This window comes from Crinia signifera, chromosome 2, assembly GCF_055691185.1.
Source record: "Crinia signifera chromosome 2, ASM5569118v1, whole genome shotgun sequence".
NCBI lineage: Eukaryota > Metazoa > Chordata > Amphibia > Anura > Myobatrachidae > Crinia > Crinia signifera.
Window position 1 is genome coordinate 114,048,906 of NC_139218.1, and position 19,948 is coordinate 114,068,853.

Genomic DNA, 19,948 nt, shown 5'->3' on the forward strand with positions numbered 1-19,948 from the left:
TGGACCCTAAGTACTGTATTATTATAGGATACACATGGGGGACCCCAAGTACTGTATTATTATAGGATACACATGGCGGGCACCCAGGTACTGTATACAGTACTGTAATACAGTAAACTTTGAGTAAACACAGGAATTAAAGGGTACACTTGGCGTTACTACTGTATACTGTACACTTGTACTGCAGTCACCACTTTACTAACATTTTATTCTGGTACACTGTATCCTCACATTACAGTACTTACAGCGCCTGATGGCCTGAAGTCTGTCAGGATCGCTTCTGACCAGGTCGCTCACAGCCAGTGTCTGCCAGAATGGCATCTCGGGCCTTTCTGTATGCCCGCAGCTTCTCCTTATTGCTGGAGAAAGCCATGAATCGACAGCGCATCAGGTGCCTAAGCTTCCGGTTGCTGTACGTGCCTTCTCTGGGCTGCGCCATTGTACAGCATACAGTACAGTAGTCTCAAAATGGCGGAGCATGCGTCCTAGTCACATGCTGTGTGCGACACATGACTTTCATCATGCATCCCAAAACTTTATTTGAAAGAGTTTTAAGATACTGAATCGCTATGAAAACTGTTGTAGTTACAGTATGTAAGCTGTTAGTTTGTGTGTACAATCCTACAGTATGACATGCAACTTTTATAAATAAAGCTTTTATCCCTATCCTTTATATTCCATAATAATAAAAAAATATTAATACTGTATCTACTGTACCATAGCACACGTGAGTCCCATGAGCGTCTGGGGCGTGAGTCTCATGAGCGTCTGGGGCGTGAATCGCATGAGCGTCTGGGGCGTGAGTCGCATGAGCGTCTGGGGTGTGAGTCGCATGAGCGTCTGGGGCGTGAGTCGCATGAGCGTCTGGGGCGTGAGTCGCATGAGCATCAGGGGCGTGAGTCGCATGAGCATCTGAGGCGTGAGTCGCATGAGCATCTGAGACGTGAGTCACTTGAGCGTCTGAGACATGAGTCGCTTGAGCGTCTGAGACATGAGTCGCTTGAGTGCCTGAAACTATTGTCTCTTGGGGGAGGGGAGGCAGCGGTTGACTTCAGCTCAATACACATTACTCCCTGGAAGAGACAGTATTGCAATGCAGTTCATCTGGGTCACCATGTGCAAAAAGTGCGGCTCTAAAAAGTTATTTTATGTACTGTACTGTACAGTATGTCGGTTTTATTAAAATATCACTTTCCAAAATATTCGAATGAAAGAAAATAAATAAATAAATTTGACACCATAATCGAACACAGGTCTCCAGCATGTAGAGCCGCACAGTTATCCACTACACTACGCAACACAGTGATGTGTACAGTCTGTAGAGTGCTGAATAATCAGTGGCACCCGTAGCCCTATTGGCGAAACCCAAGTCGCGGCAGCGTCTGAGACGGTCACTTTGTGGATTAGCGCTGCTGGAGATATTGTACAGTAATGTACTTGTATTGAGGTCAAGTCGACCCCCTCCACCCCTGGGGGGGAATGGGAGGAGGCGGTTGACTTCAGCTGCATACACATTACTCCCTGGAAGAGACAATAATGCAGTGGTACTGTAGCCAAATCAAGTCCTCTTATTGTACAGTACCAACACTTCATGTTTTCTAGAACACCTACAGTAGCTGGGGCAAAGGTGTACTCGTTACTGACTGACACATTATAAATGATCCACAGGTGGAGCTAATTACTTCACTTACAGTATGATTCTGTGAGGAGACCTGTAAAACATTAACTGTTTTATTTGTCTAGTTTTGTTAAAACTGTTACATTTAATGGTCTAGTTTGTTTAATTGCACTCTACAAAATATTTGAAGAAAAGAAAAAAAACTTGACACCGTAATTGAACACGGGTCTCCAGCATGTAGAGCCACGCAGCTTTCCACTACACTATGCAACACAGTGATGTGTAAGGTCTATAGAGTGCTGATATAATCAATGGCATCCGTAGCCCTATTGGAGAAACCCGAGTCGCGGCAACATCTGATACGGTCCTTTCATGGTTTAGCGCTGTAATGTAATGTACTGTATTTCAGGTCAAGTCCCTGGAAGGGGAGGAGGCGGTTGACTTCAGATGCATACACATTATGCACAGTACCAACAGTTCAAAATATTCAGCATCGGCTACGTGAAGGTGAAGGTAAATATTTGTATAGGATCATTACACTACACAGCCCTTTTGCTCTCTCTGTTGTTCACGCGCATCTCATTTTGCACAAGCGTCTCATCACGCACGAGCGTCTCATACTGTAAGCGCGCTCTGTACGGCGAATGGCAGGATTCCATTGGCACATTACAGTATATCACTCCGACGCTAGCTTGATGGAGCATTAGCCATCCAGTGGTGGTGGATTGTATTGCATGGCGTGCGCCCACGCCCCTTGGCGGACGCCAGCGCAAGAAGAAAATCGGAATGCCAGAACCTCTGCCATGGCGAGCAATATTGAGAGACGCTCCATCTATAGGTTAAAGTCTTACATTGTGTCTTTTTTACCAATGGGCACAAATCTGCAGAGGTGCAAAGACCTCTTGGTCCAAAAATTGTCCGCTGAAGCGGAACGTGGCAGGCACACAACTCCTCCTTCAGTTTCTCCCACTGGGGTTGTGAGGAAAAAACTTTTCCTAAGAGACCCACTGCTATTCAGTCCGGAAATATATTTGACATCTGGTCTGGACTGAAGGAGCTTCCTACCATAATGGACATGTCTACTGCTACTGCTTATGATGCTATCACAATTGAAAGAATGGTGGATGATTACTTTGCCGATAGCATTGATATAGGTATGTCAGACTGTCCATTCTATTATTGGCAAGAAAACAAGGCAATGTGGCGGCCTTGCACAAACTGGCTTTGCTTTATTTAAGTTGCCCACCCTTCAGTGTATATTCTGAGAGAGTCTTCAGCGCAGCTGGGAACCTTGTTAGCGATCGGCGTAGGAAGTTACTTCCACAAAACGTGGAGAAGATGATGTTCATAAAAATGAATTTAAAATTCCACCAACTGGACCTCCTTCACCAGCACTTACGTCCTAATACACACAGTCCTCCTGTATTCGTTGATTCCAGCGATGACAAATTAATTGTGTGTGACGAAGAGGATGAGGGTGAGGAATCGGATGCTGAGGATGACATCTTGTAAAACCAGTTTTTGCAATGCCCATTGCCAGCTTGTTTTGTGGAGGCCCAAATAAACCAATCGTTTCAGCCACATGTGACAGTCCCTGCCACGATTGGTTTGTTAAACTGTGCATGTCCTGTATACAACATAAGGGTAGGTGGGAGGGCCTAAGGACAATTTCATCTTGTTCCTCTGTATTTTTTACTCTTTGGAGCATTTTTTTTTTTTTAGGATGACGTCTTGTAAAGCCAGTTTGTGCACTGCCCATTGCCAGCTTGTTTTGTGGGGGCCCAAACAAACCAATATTTTCAGCCACATGTAACAGTCCCTGCCACTGAAGTCCCTGTCGCTGAAATGATTGGTTTGTTAAACTGTGCATGTCCTGTATACAACATAAGGGTGGATGGTAGGGCCCAAGGACAATTTCATCTTGCACCTCCTTGATTTTTTTGCTCTTTGGAGCATTTCTCTTTTTTTGGGGTAGTTTATTAAACTGCCACCCTGTCTGCCCCTGCAGTGCCACTCTGCTTCCAAGATGTGCCAATTTGGAAGTGTAAGGTCCATATGTATGTGATGCCCACTGCTGTCGCTTAGCTTAGTCATCCAGCTACCTCGGTATAACCTTTTGGCCCAACTACAGTAAATGAAAACAATTTTGTGAGCTGTGAAGTGATCAAAATTGACTAGAAATGAGTGGAAACTAATGTTATTGAGGTTAATAATACTTTAGGGGCACAAACAGGCCCAAATTCTGTTATTTTAGCCATTTTTAGCATTTTGTTCATAAAAATCCAGATCCAAAACCAAATCCCGCAAGGGTGGTTTTGCCAAAACCAATCCAGATCCAAAACACGAAGGGAGATCCAGATCCAAAACCAAAAACTAAAAAAGTGGCCGCCGCACATCTCTAATCCCAACAAATGACAAGTGTCACCCTTCCTTTTAAGAATTTAAGCAATAAAAGTTATGTTTTAAACTGATACATTATTACAAAACACATCAAATTTAAAGTGTGCCCCAGGTAAGACTTAATCAGTCTTTTTTTTGCATCTTACCGCAAGACACCCCCCTCCCCCGCACCCTTTTTTTGCAACTACGAGCCTGTCAGGGTACATAGGAACAAACAAAGGCTTTTCATGTGGTATTATATATTTATATTAATCCCCCCCCCCCCCTGCAGTTGACCATTGACCAAGTTTATACTGCTTTTACTCTGTGTTTTGACAGTGTAATATTCTCCCGTATAACTTGTAATGTCCAGTAATGACAAGTAGGAGAGGGCCCCCTTTCTAAAGTGCCCCGGGCCCCCTGAAGGCTTAATCCGGCTCTGAGTACAGTACAATAAAAGCTGTTTGTCCTACTTACTGTAGTACACAAAGTACTATTCATGTTGGGTCTGAATTCATGAGACCATTATAGTCTATAGGAAAAATGTGTCCCATTTGCACCCTAACATCTCTGGTTTTAGACTGGTACCATATGAAAGAGCAGACACTTGGCTTTCAGGGAAGAATAACTACTAGTTTATGTGACGCCGCTAAGGGAAGCAGCAAGCATCGAAGGGTGGGGTCCCATCCAATTGTCTGCCCAGCTTGCAGGGGTTTCTGTCGTCCTCTGCAGCCAGGGTGCCAACGCTGGAATGTAGGGAGATGACAGTGGGCAATCCTGCACTCAGCTGGGTCAGTTCAGGCCAGGTGCTCAGCTCCCTTTTGCACAGCAGGTACGCCCAAACCGGGACAGGGTTGCAGGTAGGGGACCGGAGCTGTGAGTTGATCATTGCAGCATCTGTACCTTTGTTAGCAGCCCCTGTGTGATGTGAGATTCCACAAAGCCCTGGTTCACGCTTGGTAGCCATTATTTTAACCCGCTCGGTGCACAAGTCTGGCCTGCTCATACTGTATGTCATTCATACTGTAGCGTAATTCTTTGTTTAACCAGTGTAGTGTAAAGCAGTGGAACCTACAGTAGTGATCCTTGGTTGTCTTTGCTGATTTTTCGTCACAGTGACCTATCCCAAATATATATATATCTTAAATATAAATAAAAGATACATCCAATGAAATACAAACTCACATAATAAATAACACACAGTTCCAGGTTAATAATGTTGTTATATTTTATGGATCATCATGAAGATACTTTCATATTGGTTTAGAATTTTATATATTTCTCTACTAAATTTATAGACCTAACATGCCTAAAACTTTTCCAAGCAGTTGCCCAACTAGTTCTCTCTCATTTCTTATTGCACCATTGTCAGCGAGATCCTGATGTGCCTCCCTCTTTTCAATCCCATGGTGACTTTCATCTTCCCTAAAGGAAAAAAAACAGATTGTCAGCCAATACATTTGTAGCAAATTAACATTGTCAGCCACAACCAGACATTGCTATCTAATAAAGGGATGTTTTATGCTGCCCATACACTTGTGAGATATTGTATACAGTCATTTGATTTCAACCACATCTGGATGATAAATCGAATGACTGTATGCATCTTTAAGGAACATTTTGACGCAATGCTTGGGCACACGTTGAATGTCGCGTCAATAGATCTTATGTGCTGCTCATATTATCTATGGAATTGTAGGAGCAATCGCATGTGGTTTTTAACCACATGCGATCACTCAAATACAATCCATGGGTGGGGGGCGGAGGGGACACATTCAACAGCGTGGGGTTTGGGGAGAAGGGGCAAAGGGACTGCTGGTGGCATACCTGCTGGTATCCTCAGTCCCGTCCTGGATCAGCGGGCGACGGGGGTCAGTGGTGGTGGGAGAATTGTTTAAAACACTGGGTGCCCTGTGATTGGTTGAGAGCTCAGTCAATCACAGGGCAGCCCAGTGTTTTAAACAAATCTGCCACCACCGCTTACTGCTAGTGCTACACTACTCCGCCGCCCCCTGCCCGCCCTTTTCCAGCACCCGATGTGCCATTGGAAGATGGCATGCAACATCGGATGCTTAAGTTCTGAACCCAAATATGCGATCGGATTCGATGGACATCGTACTTAGTCTAATTATTGATCTAGCATGTATGTTTATTTAACATTTGATCAGTGAAAATGACAAATCATGTTTGATGAAAGTGAATTGGCAACTTATGAATGAATACATTTAAAATTTCTACATGTAACATAATCTTTGGTAAACAATAATTGATAATTGTTTAGTAGAAATAAGGTAATGCGTACTGTATGTTACTTCAAATACACCAGATACACTGATTACTGTAGTTATTTCTCTTATGTCTTATATACATGGCCAGCTCCATTTCAAATATAGTGGCAGTAAGGGGTAGCAGAGGAGTGCTCTCCGCTCAGAGACAGAATGCGGTGGCGTCAGCCAGTGGTGCTAAGAGGCAGGGTATTCAGGGACACAGCGGGGCTGGGGGCATTGCCAGCATCTCACACAGAACTGACCATGCCCCCACAGTAAGCAAAAATGGGACGAGGGCTCACAGGAGTGATGCCCTTTGACCATGAGGCAACTCCGCCTAATTTCGGGGGCGCGCATTCAGTTGGAAGGTATGATATTTTTCCTGAAATAAAGGCTTTTTTTGACTGAGGTCATCATATGGCTATCCAAATAAAGCCATTTTTTTAAAGAAGAAAAATGGACAGTTTTCATGGTACAACACATGAGATCCAGGGGAAGTTTCTGGACCAATGTGTTATCACAGCTATGAGGCTGGTTATCAGGAATTATGCTTCAGGTGCAACCCACCTGTACCCAACACTGTTATGCTCAACTGACCAGTAATATGTGCTCCAGGAGCACTTCCATACGTTGGATTCAATTCTGCTGCGAGACCCCACAGGGCTGTAAAGTGAGATGCCACTTCACAGCATCACTTTACTATACTAGGGGTCATCAGCAGTGCAGGAAGACCAGCAGCCCTCACTGAAGCTCCAGCCACTGTTCCCTGGGAGTATGTGAGTATAACTTCTTTTTTATTTCTACATTGATCAGCCTGTGTGTCCATTGGACATAGATAGCTGATGCAAAAAATGGTCTAGGGCACTGGGCAAGCTTGACTGCAAGAGGAAAAAATGGGTACTCCAATTAACAAATGTGGGTGTCTGTGTCAATTAGCATTGTGGAGGTGCTCCCTGGGAGTGTGGTAATAATGTGAAAGAAAATTATCCAAGAGACGATAGAGAAAGATCTCCCTGGGCGGGGCACTCACCTTCTAATTAGTGTGGCTTAGGAGTTAAAAGATAATTATTATTAGTACATTAATATTGGTCTGAAAGAGTCAGATGTAAAAAGATGAAGAACATGAAGAAAAGAACAAAGCAACAATGATTTATACCGCTATAATGCTGGTAATAGAATTAAGCAGTAATAGAAAGTACAAGAAAGTGGTGAAGTATTTTTGCTTTCCAAATTTTCTGTGCACCAGGACAAATTAGAATTAAATTGTTAGGATTCACCCCTGTTCTATAGGGATAGAACAGGGAACTGTAGCTATTAAGGTAGCTGGAGCAGTTGCTGGATGATCAGGATAAACAGATGACATAAACTAAACTGAATACAGGATACAGGACAGACAAGTGTAACTGACTATAAACATCAGCATAAACTAAACTGAATACAGGATACAGGACAGACAAGTGTAACTGACTATAAACATCAGCATAAAGGTGAGGACAGGCCACAATCATCCCAACCCTGACCCTGTTAATCGATCCAGAGGTTATAGGCACCTGCAGAACTAAGACTTAACCTATAGTAGGGGCAAATTAGGTCCGCCCCAACTTTGGTGTCACCAGGACTTGCAGGGAGACAAGATACCCTTCACCTCCAGAGCAGACATGAGGAAGACTAACTTTAACCCGTAAACACTGGGAAACAAAACAAAATGTGGCACAGCTGTCCTCAAAGGGAGAGAATCCCCCAGCGGGTGACCTTGCAGTGTGCCCTGTCTCTGGCCATCTGACATAGGAGGTTGTCAGGATATGGTCCAACGAACCATGTTCATAAGCTAATTACACAAACCAGCCGCAATTTAATACATAATTGATAAATTCAGCTTTCAGCTAACGAAAAGCCACAATTTTTTAAATTGTGCTAACTAGCTGCCGATTTATTCCACATGGCTATATTGCCATATACTTCTTTATTTATATGTGATGCAACCAATTGACTTGGATACAGCACATTGGCAGCATACTATGGTGTTTTAATTACATTATGTATTGGTGACCAGGATATTGCATTACAGGTGGTATAACATAGCCTTTGATTCTTATTTATCCTGGTGTACAAAATACTTGGAAAGTAAAAAATATTTCACTGCTTTCTCGTTCTTTCTATTACTGCTTATTTCTATTACCAACATATAGTGGCATAAATCATTGCTGTATCTTTGTTCTTTTCTTCATGTTGTTCGTCTTTTTACATCTGACTTTTGCAGACTAATATTAATGTATTAATAAAAGTTATCTTTAACTGCTAAACCACACTAATTAGAAGGCGAGGGCCCCGCCCAGGGAGATCTTTCTCTATAGGTGCGTACACACGGGGGGAGATATATTGCTCAGCAATATATTGCTGAGCAATATATTGCTCAGTGTCTCCTTTTCATCAGCGACCAGAGATGGTCGCTGATGAAAAGGAACCTCTGCCGGGGGAGCCTCAGAGGTAATCAGCTGGTCGCAGGAGCAAGCTCCTGTGTCCAGTGATTAGAATGGGGCTGAAAACGGGAGTGCACACCCGGCAATTTATCGCCGGGGCACACTCCCATCACTGGCAATATGGTCGCCAGCGACCATATTTCCAGCGATTTCAGCCCCTATCTCCCCAAAGTTTGTGTACAGTCTCAGATACTGAATTTAAATGCCAAGCAATCATTTTCTTGCACATATTTAGTGGCAGTTACATGTTATTTCCTCTGTAGTGCCAGATACAGATGTCCACAGTAGATTTTTAGCAAAAAATAAAGGTAAATTTGGGAGACTTTGGTTTTCAAAATAAATTGTATAACGGATATTTGTTAAGGGCTATTCAACCTGTAGTTGGTTTGTGTGGCACAATACAGTATTAGCTTAAGGCTTCAAAGCTGTATCTTTGTGGAGATTGTGATAAGAAATGATCTACTACCTCCATGTATCTTCTAACATCTGAGGAAACCATCCTGGAAATGTGTAAAAGTTAAGTTACTTTATCAATGTCTGCTACCCTACTGCGCATGTGATGCTGAACAGGCATGCATCTTGATACATTTGACCAGAAAGCAGCCTCCATAGGCTTCTATTGCGGCAACATTTGCAGTTGAAAATGGGAGATATCTGCTGCCATCACCTGTAGATACATTTGTGGGATAATTGTTACAGCATACCTGGTTAACTGCAGTGGAGCATTCAGGTGTGTGTGTGTGTGTGTGTGTGTGTGGGGGCGGGGGGGGGGGGATGGGTTTCTAGGTATATCACTAAACCTATCGCTCATGATGAAGCATATATTATAGTGCACACCCAGCTTTACTCATACTGATTGTCAGAACTGCTCTGCAGGTTCCAGGAAATCTTATCGATGACCAACAAATTAGGCTGTCATGCGCCGTTCCCTTACCATTGGATTTATATGTAAACCATTGATTTTTGCTGTATGCAAAAATCCAAATATGGGCCCTGTGTCCTCAACAACATTTACAGAGTGTAAAAATTACAGTAAACTTAAGTGGAATTAACAAATGTTAAAGTATGGCGAATAAACCTCACTACTTACTTTTCTGCTTTCCCAGATTGCACAAGGCAGATGAGGGCCACAGTTGTCATCAGGATCAAAAATTTTGGCATCATTTTGGGATTCTAAAAATGATTAATAACATACAGTATAGTACAATCACTTTGCATATGAGACATCATTTAGTTATTACATCATGACATATAGAATAAATCCAACTTTGTGGCCTACAAAGAATTTGACCCAAATAAAAAAACGGTACTTGTTTCCTAGCACGGCCACCCCGATTTACATCGGGGTGGTCGTGTCGGAAAAACCGGGTCGATCGCATCGCATGCGATTTTTGTCATGCGATGCGATCGACGCGACCGACCGATTTTCGACCCGATTTTTTTGATTGAATGAAATGTAAATCGGGTCCCTGGGACCCGATTTTACATTGGATTCAATGTAAAATATTCCCAACCCCCCCAAATTTAACGGCGTACACCCCACCCCACGATAGACGCCAACCCGAAGCGTGGCGAGCGCAGCGAGCCCGCGAGGGGCGGCAGTGCGCGTCCTCCGATCTTTTCATTCCCCTACTATCCACGTCGGCGTGGAGTTGAGAATAGAATAGTGTGGCAAGAGCAGCGCGCCACCGAGCCCGAAGCGTGGCGAGCGCAGCGAGCCCCGCTAGGGGACGCGCATACCTGTGAAGTTATACGCGTCCCCTCGCAGGGCTCGCTGCGCTCGCCACGCTTCGGGCTTGGTGGTTCGATGCGCTCGCCACACTATTCTATTCTCAACTCCACGCCGACGTGGATAGTAGGGGAATGAAAAGGTCGGAGGACGCGCACCGCCGCCCCTCCCGGGCTCGCTGCGCTCGCCATGCTTCGGGTTGGCGTCTATCGTGGGGTGACGACGGGGACATCTATAATGTGAAATGGGTCATATTGGCCAATTTCACATTTTTCACATTTTCTCACGATTTCAATGTTAAAAAATATTTTAACATTGAAGCCTATGGAAAAATCGGGGGCATCGCGTCGGGACCAATGTTAATGGTCCCGACCGACGCGATGCCCCCGATATTTTACCTTTCCCGACACGATTTCAATGTTAAAATATTTTTTAACATTGAAGCCTATGGAAATATCGGGGGCATCGCGTCGGTCGCGTCGGGACCAATGTTAATGGTCCCGACCGACGCAATGCCCCCGATATTGTGTCCTAACCGGCAAAATGGACCTGATTTCAAAGGAAATTGGGTCCATCGTGTGGATCGTGTACCTTAACTTAAAGGTACACGATCCATAAGATTGTGGCCGTGCTAGGAAACAAGTACCAAAAAAACACATTTTAATTCTGTCCCACCTGAAGTGCAACATGTTTTTGTAAAGATGGAAAATGCTCCTTTGTTTTTTTGGCTCCCAACTCTGAATCAAACTCACATTGTTTACATGCACCACCTAGCATTTACCTTTATCAGTAGTATGTCAATGTGTGGTGGTGTTGTGGCTATATTTGATGGGCCAGCTTCTGAGTGAAGAGTAAAGAAAAAGACCCATGTTGTATTGCAAGGAATCCAAATACATGTATTGTTTTTACATGCAGGGTAAATACTCACTGCTATTGCATAAAGAAAATAAAGCTGTGATCCACCAAAGGTGCAGCCAAATAAACCAAAGCAGCTGAAATAGGAGGGTGTTGGCTTTCTTATGATAAGAAATGGAATATACCAGTGATATTGGTTTAGTTCAGATTTGAGTTCCGACATAGCCAAGGTCAAACTGAGAATACAAATAGTCCCTGGCATTTAATGTACACAGAGCCAGGCAAGGAAAATAGGGGCTCCATCTGTACATTAATGTACTCAGCAAGATGTGGGAAGGAGCCGCACTCATCCTCCTTCTATCCCTGGGCAGCAACACAGTCACACCTGCACTCATGTGCAGGGGCTATGGACTCTGACACCGATCCCAGATTTACAATGATAGGAGGCTGGGAGCTCGATATTACAGTTACATAAAACAGTATACCACACACTAATGCCCCTCACACCACATTATTCCACACACTAATGCCCTTTATACACCACATTATGCCACACACATATGCCCCTTACATCACACACTAAAGCACTTACACCACATTATACCACACACTAATGCTATTAGCAAATTATGCCATACACTAATGCCCTTTACAAATTATGCTATGTACTAGTAGTGCCCCCATATAACATACATTGTGCCACACAATAGTAGCAACATTATGTCACGTGGTAATTCCCTTAAACATTATGCCACATTACATCCTCTCCTCTGCAGCATCTCCCCTCCTTCCATCCTCCTTCAGTTTATCACCTCCGCCTGTGTGACATCAGCAGGTATGGAATTGGTGCCAGGTCACCAGCTGATTATAGTTGGTGCAATGGCAAGCAGCCATAGAGAGAGACTTACAATACTGGCAGCATCCGGGATTGAAGCTCATGTATCAGCTATAATCAGCAGTCAGTCTGGCACTAAATCTAGACCATTGCAAACCAGGTGCCCAGTGATGGCTACCCAAATCTTGGGGCTTGGCGCAAATATGTTTTTGAGCCCTAATCCCTCCCTGAAAGGTTACAGGCCAGTTTCCCATTAGCTCATCATCACCCCCTCTCCAGACCCATGTGGTAAACATTTGTAATTGAATGCAAGTAAAGAACTACAGTACATACACCTTACAATGGCTCTGATTCTGGTTCACTCGCAAAATCAAATTCTCTCTTTAATGGACAAAATCATGTGCACTGCAGGGGGGCAGATGAAACGTGCAGAGAGAGTTAGATTTGGGTGGGGTTTGTATGTCCTTTAAGTATTGTAAAATATTGTGTTTTTATCTTTTGCCTCACAATGTCAAATTGTGTATAAAATAAAATTATTTTTTTTCGTTTGGAACATCGTTTATCACCACAGCGCCAATTCTTTCATATTTTTACTCTGGTCTGTCTAACACATTAGACTAAAAATACAACATACTTTATAACTATTTTTGTACAGAAAATTATTTTCCAGTATGTAAAATACAAAGGTTGGTAATGATATGAGCCATACTTACAGTACTCACCTCCTGTCCTTGTTAATGTTACACCGAGCTTTTCTCTCTAAGTGATAAATACTGTATGCCTGATTTCAGCTTTTAATAATGCACAGATAAGTGTCGTTTAGCCTCTGTATATTTGTGACAAACACTACATACAAGTCACATGCAGCTGGCATGACACTAACAATGGTACACAAGCTTGTAATTTATTACGTGATAGTGAGAAACTGAGCTCCATCCGGTTCTCACAGGATATTATACCTATGAAGATGGGCACAAACTATATTTCATTTAGTATTTGATTTACAGTTTGGATTTTACTTTTTCCTTTAAATCGTCAGTTTTGCTTAGTTTTATTATACTGACGTGTACCAAGAGATGCATATTTTTTGCAGAACTAGAAATTGCTAAACATTCCTTAAAATGTATAGGATGATATGTAATTGCTACAACTCCCAAATTACAGTATGTTACTGTATACATCCTTGCTGGCGGGTCGCCAGAACGTACGCGCTGGCGACCCGCCAGCAGCCTCGCCAGCGAGGAGACTGAGACGCGTGTGCGTCTCACGCGCACGCGCGTCTCAGTCTCCGTCGCTAGCGCGACGGAAACCCTGTCCGTCTCCGCCTCAGGGAGACGGACAGGGTTAGGGGGGGTTAGGGGGGGGTGCGGGCAGGCTGCCGGGACCCCGGGTTACCGCCGGCAAGCCGGCGGGGACCCGGGGGAACGGATCGAAGCGCCGTCGGAAGGGGACGCGCGCGCCGCTCGTGCGCGCGCGTCCCCTTCTCACCATCGCCATGGCGCTGGCGGGGGATGGCGGCTGGCGACGCCAGCGCCATCCCCTGCAAGGATGGGACCTGACCCATCTGTAGTAGATCAATATTTTTCTCTTGTAGTAAGATGAGCACAGTGTGACCTCTAGATAACCAGAGAATGTAGGGTTACCACACATCCAGGATTTCTACAGATTAGTTGTGTACAGGATACCGACAGTTAGGATGCTGGTGGCCAGAGTCCCAACACCGGCAACCTAACTTCCATATTCCTTACAGAAACCAGCCACTAAACTAACCCTAATCATCATTCTACCCTTTACCGTAACCCATCCTTCCAGAAGCCTAAACAGAACCCTCCTTTACTACACAAAGTTTTCAAGTGGACACCCTATAGCGCTCTGAACACACAAAAAATATACACAGTACTTCCCTTTTTAAACTTCTAGGACAGTTGGATGAAACAGGCGATCCTGGTGATCAATTTTTCATTGTTGATTTTTCATGTAAAACAATGGAAACAAAGGGATCATGTGATTAATGAACTGTCCATACAATAAATGGGTTGGTGCACCCGTGTGGATTTTGATGGGATTCTGTGCAGCTGTTATTCCTCCACCAATAAATGGGATGTATAGATGAGCGTACCAAAACTCACATCAAAGATGTGGTGGTTAAACACATCAAGGTATCTTTTATATGCGTACCCCAACTCACACTAAGTGGATGTAGTATTCACACATAAAGGTATCTTTTGACTGAGGTGAGTAAACGATATAGCCACCGAGGTGCGTACCCCAACTCACTGAATGAAAGGCTGTGACGTTCACATCAAGGTATCTTTAGGACCACTCAGTATATGGATCATAAAAGCTTTTAATGTCTTCCACATCCAGAAGTACATAACATAAAAATGAATAAAATAAAATAAAAACAGGGTGGTCACTGTGACTGCCAGTTAGAGGAAAACAATGGCGAAGTAGGAATTCTACAACCTGGAGGGTCTTCCGGATAGTCCACCAGGTAGAAGCTTCAACCAAGGTCCCAAACTGGATAGCAGCAGTCCAACAGCAAGCCCCTTCCTCTGGTCACACAACGCGTTTCTAACCACTCTGGGATCTTTTTCAAGTGTACAGAGGCATGGCTCACATGGGGTTTATATACCCATGGTACAGGAAGTGAACAAGACTTCCTGTTCCTGTATTCAGTACAGTCAATTACACTATACACAATTATACAGAGACATAAAATATACATTGAGTGGCGCCTTAGCGCTTAACAGATAAACCCATTCCTGCTTAGAAAATATTAAAAATTGATGAAGATAAAGTTTAAAACTTTAAAACAGCGCTGGACGCGTAACCGGAAGTGAAATGCGTTCCATTGCACTTACTTCCGCGTGTCAGCTAGCCTCTACAGGATGAGCAATGACGCATCATTCCTGGGCATAGCAGCGCTTCATGGAGGGGAAGGGCGGGATGCTGTGCATTCCACAGCTCCCGCTTCCGCGTCTCAGACTACATGTAATGAGGCATGTCATAACGATGCGCTCAGTATGTGACGCGGTGCTGTGCGTTCCACAGCTCCTACTTCCGCGTTCCAGCCACCTAAAGATGTAGCGCTGCAGCCTGATAGCCTGAATACTGGCAAAAAAAGGCTGAGTGTAACAGCGCTCAATTGTATAAAGTGCAAGGTGCTTATATATGCGTATACAACGCAAAAAAGGGGATAAAATAAGAGGTCAGGATTGGGTTTAAATGGCACATAGAGAAAAATTCAGTAAAAACAATAAATATACAGATAAAATGCAATGATAATACAGGGGATCAGTTTGAATAGCAGCAAGAAGAATTATGAATACAGTGAAAAATATAAATACAGTAAAAAATATCATATAGTGACAAAATTGATGATGTAATTCGTTTTTTCAGTTATTCCATAAAGTGCACTAAAGGAGAAAGAAAGAAAAAAGTGTGCCTCAGAATATACATACGATAACACATGTCATAGGAACCATTTTAATTCAAAGTCACTATTGTGACCACCTGGTGACAAAGTTTTGAATTTAAAAATGTATTCCATTTCTGCTTTGGCTAATTTGCTTGCCACATCCTTGTCTCTTTAGGTCTGTGGAAACAGTCTTTAAACCAAAAAAAACAGAGATATGTGCAGGAGAGCAATTATGTACTGCTTTGAAGTGCGCGGACAATGCATGCACCTCAACTCCTTTTTTTATATTCCGCAAATGTTCAGCAACACGCGTTTTTAGTGGACGTGAGGTGCGGCCAATATAAAATTTGTCGCATGTACAACTGATAGCATAAATTACATTGGAGCTATTACATGTAATAAAATCACAAATTTTAGCCTCCTTCCCATTAATAAGAATCTCGGTGGTTTTACTTTTTTCTCCTTTGATATGTCTACAAGGAAGACATAGGCCACATCTATAGAATCCAGTTGATCTTATTCTCCCAGGTCGAATTGGGGGTTTCAACTGGCTGGATGTAAGTTTATTTTTCAAATTAGGCGCTTTTCTATAAATGCATACCGGTTTATCCGGAATAATGCTTTTCAAGATAGGATCTTTTTGCAGCACTGACCAGTGTCTCCTGATTGATTTTTCAATCTCTTTGTGTCTGGGATTGTAACCTGTCACAAATGCAAACTCAAATTTGTTTTCTTCCGTTCTTTGTGGTTTAGTTTTTGCTGTCATAAGGGTGCTACAGTCAATATCTTTAACTTGCTGGATTGTAGTTTCCAGAAGGTTTGAATTATACCCGCAAGCTTGAAATCTGTCTTGCATTTCTCTAGTTTGGACTTCTAGAATCTCTGGTTCGGCACAATTCCTTTTTAGTCGTTTGAACTGACCGCTTGGTATGGACTTTAACCAATTGTTATGGTGACAGCTGGTTGCCTGTATATAAGAACCGGAATCTGTTGGTTTCATGAAATTTTTTGTATATATTTTATTCTGTTTTATATATACTGTAATGTCCAAGAAATTAATGGTGTCCTGACTTTTTTCAAAACACAAATTAATGTTCTTATCATTGCTGTTTAAAAAAGTGCAAAAGAGATCTAAATCGTGGTTGCTTCCGCGCCACACAAAAAAGACAAGTAGATCTGTGGGTCCTGGCCACACACCCGGTGGCAACAACGGCAAGCAGTGCCAGCGGGTTAAGGCAGGCAGTATAATGCATCAATAGCCCAGCAGACACCCGGCGCCCACACTTACTCAGTGATTCCCTGCTGCCGCAGGGTCTGCAGGGCTATTGTTATGCCACTGAGTAAATAGCTAAAAAAAAGCTAAAAAAAGGAGGGCATTCCAAGCATTTAAACAAGATGGGACACCCAAATCATTTGCCGCATATAAAGGATGTAATAAGAAATGTAAAAATACAATCAGGATGGCTAAATTAGAGACTGAACGTAAAATAGCCGCAAATCTAATTCCAAACAATTCTACATTTATAAAAATGGGAAGCGGTTAAGGAAGGAAAATATTTGTCCGCTAAAAAATAAGCAGAATACGCTGGTAATAGAAGGAAATTATACAATTAATTTTTTGTGTAAGTATTTATAAGGGAAGAATATTCAGAAGAACTCTCACAGATTTAATGCTTGGCTCTTGATTGCTCCCAAACTGTATGTTTGAGTGAGGAAATAGTCAAAAATAGATTACAGAACCTAAATAGTAACAAATCTCCTGAGTTCTGTCATATCACTACCATAATACCTGATATTCGAGGAATCAATAAACACGAGAGGGTACCAAGGGACTGGAGCTAGATAACGGTACAAATATTGAAGAAAGGTAGAAAAACTAACCTTGATAGTTATAGACCATCACCCTTAAATCCATTGTGGGGAAAACATTAGAAGAATAATGAGAAATAGTATTTAAAATTTCTTCGAACAGGAGAAGGTGATAAGTAAGGCTCAGCATGGGTTCGTCAAAAATAGATCATGTTAGACTAATTTAATTAGCTTCTATGTGGAAGTCAGTAGGGGGCTGGATTTAGGGAAATATGTTGATGTAATACTGATTTATTTCGCTAAATCTTTTGACACGGTGCCTCATAAAAGGTTATTAATAAAACTTGGTCATTTTTTTAGTGATTAAAATTTGTAATTGGATTAAAAACTGGTTGCACAATTGGGGACATAGAGTGGTGGTAAATGGCATACTTTCCTGCTGAGGTAATGTACAAAGTGGAGTCCCGCAAGGTTCAATATTGGACCCACCTTGTTTATTATATTCATTGATGATATTGGAAGTGACATAGGCCCCTATTCTGGTTGTGCAGTCGGACGGCCGTACGTACGTACGGACCGTCCGACCTCATCCCACATTCTTTCGGTGAGCGTGAGTCTGCCCACAGAATATCCACACACGGACGGTCAGAGAAATCGACAATGGGGAGTGGTGTGCATATGAGCGTACGCTGCCGCTTAACCTTAGCGATCGGAGACAGTGGAGCTGCTCTGATCATAAGCGGTAGCGTATGGCCGAGCATGGTAGCGTACGCGTCACTTGTATGGACCTGCAATTATTCGTATAATTGGGAAATTGGGTATTCCTTTGAAGTTGCCTTCTAACAATTTTCCAATTATCCTAAGTGTGATGTTTGATTTGTTTATGATTACCTCATTTGTCTCCCTTACTTTGTCTACAATTAAACCCTCATTACATGTCTATTTAATGTGTACTAATGTGGAAATTTTATGACTATATATGTGTCCCCCAATGTGTATTTTTGTAATCTTTTTGTTGTTTGTTTGCATGCTGTAAATAATGTGAATACTGAATATGTTCCGATATATTTACATGGCTTGCTACCCTAATGATATGTGTGATGTTTTATTGCACCAAGAACTAACATTCACGCATTTACATTATGTGTTATTTACCCCTACAACCCACACATGCACACAACATTCATTCCTTAACCTTCACTTTAAATTAGATATATAACTTACATTACACATCTTACATGTACCTATGTTCACCTGCACTCAGAAACACTCTAACATGTCACTAGAAAAACCACATACAACTTCTAACTTAAACAAACTTTTAACGTAAAAAAAAAATATTTAAAATAATAAAATTTAATTCTGGCCATGCAGATGACCAAGGAGCATGGCCACAAATATTAAGGCCCACTGGAGCTGGGCCACTATGTGGGCCAAATCCTCCTGGTGGTTTGGGGATGGGGGTCCAATGCGGGATGAGGCAGGTATGGGAGTAGGGACCAAGGTTGTCGGGTGGTGGTGATTGGTAGGGGCTGGGGGTAGGTGGTGGAGAGTAGTATGGTGGTTGGAAATGGGGTGGGGTGGTGGGGAGTGGATGGAGGCAGAGGAGTGGGTGTTGCGAGAGGAGTGGATGGAGGCAGGAGGGTGGATGTAAGAGAGGAGTGGGTGGAGGCAAAGGAGTGGGTGAAGGCAGGGGAGTGCGTGGAGGAAGAGGACTGGACGGAGGCTGGGGAGTGGACATGGGTAAAGGAGTGGGTGCTGGTAGTGTAGGGGGAGATGGTGTTGGCATCAGCAGCTGCTGCTTCCGCCTCTTCTGGGTCCTCCTCCTCCAACTGTGCCTCTTCTTCCTCCTCCTTCTCCTCCTGCTGGCCCTCTTCCTACTCCTCCTCCTAGGCCCTCTTCCTCCTCCTCCTCCTCCTCATCCTGCTGGTCCTCTTCCTCCTCCTCATCCTGTTTGCCCTCTTCTTCCTCCTCCTTCTCCTCCTGCTGGGGCTCCTGCTGCTGCAGCTGGGCCTCTCTTGCTCTCTGGTGTGCCCTTGCACGTGTTGCAATGTGAATGTTGATAGAAGATTTTTATGGAAATATAAATATAAACATAAAACATTTATTAAATTATGAATTAACTAAAAAATCAAGGTTATTATTAAGTGTAAAATTAGCATACTTAAATAAAAAAATAAAAAAAACACATATACACATATACATACATACACATTTTCCATAAATGTCCAAACATTAGCACAATACTTACATCTTCGGACTGAATGGCGGATCCTCGCGAGCAATTCAGGCTGCCTCCTTTTGAGGTCCGACCACTTCCGTTCCAGTTGGGCGACTGATCGCCGTACGCCCGTGCAGAGACGAATTCTGCGCCGGTCAGCATTGTACACCCAGCGCTTGTCTGAGTTTGAAATATAAGGGCCCATGGGCCCGAGGCGCTGGTCCATCACTTGAACCAGTGCCACCAGCTCCCTAATGGTAAAGGGTGCAGCCCTGGTCGAAGTCATATTGGCAATGGCGCAGCTAATAATTGCAGGTCCATATATAAGTTATGC

The 19,948-nt window shown here is 43.2% G+C and overlaps 1 long non-coding RNA gene across 4 annotated transcripts in view; it reads left to right on the forward strand.

Moving 5' to 3' along the window:
* Positions 1-19,948, forward strand: part of LOC146059986 (uncharacterized) — a 48,078-nt gene that overhangs the window by 8,456 nt on the left and 19,674 nt on the right. For all 4 annotated transcript variants that reach the window (XR_014470349.1, XR_014470350.1, XR_014470348.1 and 1 more), the window contains one exon: positions 2,028-2,131. This is a non-coding gene — a long non-coding RNA (uncharacterized LOC146059986). The remainder of the gene's footprint in view (positions 1-2,027; positions 2,132-19,948) is intronic.